The sequence below is a fragment of the Apium graveolens genome, chromosome 6 (assembly GCF_009905375.1).
Source record: "Apium graveolens cultivar Ventura chromosome 6, ASM990537v1, whole genome shotgun sequence".
NCBI lineage: Eukaryota > Viridiplantae > Streptophyta > Magnoliopsida > Apiales > Apiaceae > Apium > Apium graveolens.
Genome location: NC_133652.1, coordinates 79,361,806 through 79,364,273, shown reverse-complemented (window position 1 = coordinate 79,364,273; position 2,468 = coordinate 79,361,806). Strand labels below are relative to the sequence as shown.

At 39.2% G+C, this 2,468-nt stretch overlaps 1 non-coding gene across 1 annotated transcript; it reads right to left on the bottom strand.

Annotated features, from left to right (window-relative positions):
- Positions 1-1,238: 1,238 nt before the first annotated feature.
- LOC141669595 (small nucleolar RNA R71) lies at positions 1,239-1,345 on the bottom strand. Its single transcript, XR_012553864.1, has one exon. It is a non-coding gene; the product is annotated as a small nucleolar RNA R71 (small nucleolar RNA).
- Between the last annotated feature and the right edge of the window lie 1,123 nt (positions 1,346-2,468).

Sequence of the window (2,468 nt, the reverse complement as noted above, 5' to 3'; positions counted from 1 at the left end):
ACATTATCAAATATATCTAACATCATGTATAATTGTTATGCATAATTCGTAGGTAATTTTAACCATCTTACTTGCCCTATGTAATCACGAGAGATAACTTGTGCATTAAACCATTATGTTGTCAAATTCTATAGACATATAGGGTCTCAATATAATTGGTGTCTATTCAGCTTCTATCTCTTTTGTGGATGTCTGGTAGTATGGTAATCGTACAACGGAAGTTGGCGTTTATCAGTTTCATGTTATCTGATTAGTGTCATCCCCATTACATACTAAGGTTAAGAACGAAAAGGCTATTGAATGAAGTATTTAATGAAGTTAGAATCCCATGTTTGTGTCATATATTATTCAATTCTCTTTAATCTCTTAGTTTATGTTCTTTAGTATAATCTCTTAGTTAATCCTAGTATAAACAACCTAAAATTGTTATTCATCTTAGCATTGGATAATAACTATACTAGTGTTGCATAAATACATTGATTGAAATTAACCTAAACCTATGCTTGTGGGAATGAACTAGAATTAATTCTATATTACATGCGATCGCGTATACTTGCGTGAATATTAGCGTATGTTTAGCCTTAACAAGTTTTTGGCGCCGATGCCGGGAATATTGGTGTTAATTTTTAGTTTATGTGTTTGTCATCATTGGTCGTTAAAGTTTAGTGACTCAGACATTGTTACTTACTTAATTCCTTGTCGTGTTTCAGGTACTCTAGCGAGCGTGTATGCATACGCGTTCTCAGTCTCGTAAGAGGACACTGGATCAAGCTGAGGAAGAAGTTATAGTCGAGGAGAAAGTTGAAGAAGAAATCTTAGTTGACAAAGAAGAAGAGGCTCTTATTACAATGGGAGAACCAGAAGCGAATCCAAAGGCTTTGATGGACTACTCTCAATCGAATATTGATGACATTCAGTCTAGCATTGTTCGACCAGCCATCTCGGCTAATACCTTTGAGATCAAGTCGAGCACGATTCAGATGATACAGAACTCAGTTCAGTTTGGGGGTTCTCCAACAGAATACCCTAACATGCATATCCGATATTTCATCAAGATCTGCGACACTTTCAAGTTCAATGGAGTTTCTAAAGATGATATTAAGTTGAGGCTTTTCCCATTCTCTCTACGGGATAAAGCTAAGTGTTGGTTACATTCTTTACCACCAGGGTCTATCACCAAATGGGAGGATCTTGCTCAGAAGTTCTAAACCAAATTCTTTCTTATGGCGAAGACTGCTGTAATCAGAAACGCACTTACTCAATATGCTCAGCAATCTGGAGAATCTTTATGCGAGGCTTGGGATCGATATAAAAAGATGCTTAGGAAGTGTCCTCATCATGCGATGCCTGACTGGATGATCATTAACTATTTCTATAATGGTTTGGGTGCTACTTCTAGACCCATGCTTGATGCAACATCAGGAGGAGCCTTGTGGGCTAAAAGCTATGATGAAGCTTATGAATTAATTGAACTAATGGCTGCTAATAAATACCAGAATCCTACTCAGAGACTAACTCAGGGCAAGGTAGCAGCAATTCTGGAGTTGGATGCAGCTACTGCTATAGCTGCTCAACTTAAGGCTTTGACGATGAAGGTGGATTCTCTGTCTATTTATGGAGTTAATCAGATCACCATTGTTTGTAAGCTTTGTGCTGGTGCCCATGAGACTGATCAGTGTGCCATTTCTAGTAAATCAGCTCAGTTCGTGAGCAACTTTCAGAGGTCGCAGCAACCTGTATTAGCCACCTATCATCCTAACAACCGGACTCATCCTAACTTTAGCTAGAGTAACACTCAGAATGTGGTTCAGCAGCCTTATCAGTAGTATCCAGTAAAGCATTATAACCCCCCTGGTTTTCAGCAACCGCAATATACACCAAGGAAATAACTCCAGCTACAACAGTCTAATGAAAAATATGAATTGGAGGAGTTGAGGCTCATGTGCAAGAGCCAAGCGGTTTCTATCAAGACCTTGGAAAATCAAATTGGACAAATTGCCAATGCCTTGTTAAATCATCAACTTGGTACATTCCCTAGTGACACTGAAGTGCCAGTAAAGAGGGAAGCTAAGGAGCAGGTAAAGGCAATTACATTAAGGGCTAGGAAGGTTGCAAATCCCAAACACTCTCAAGTTTCAGATGAAGAAGCTGTAGCTGAGGAAGAAGTGTAGAAGGAAGCTGAAGTTGAGCCAAGGAAGACTACTGTTAAACACACTCCTCTTGAGGGTAATATAGGGAGAAACATATCTATCCTCCACCTCCCTTTCCTAAGAGGATGCATAAGAAAAAGCTGGATAAGCAGTTTGAGAAGTTTCTGGAGGTGTTCAAGAAACTTCACATCAACATACCTTTCGCTGAAGCTCTTGAGAAGATTCCTAGTTATGCGAAGTTTATGAAAGGTAGACTCTCTCGGAAGGTTAAGCTTGATGACTTAGAGACAGTTGCTCTCACAGAGGAGTGCAGTGCTG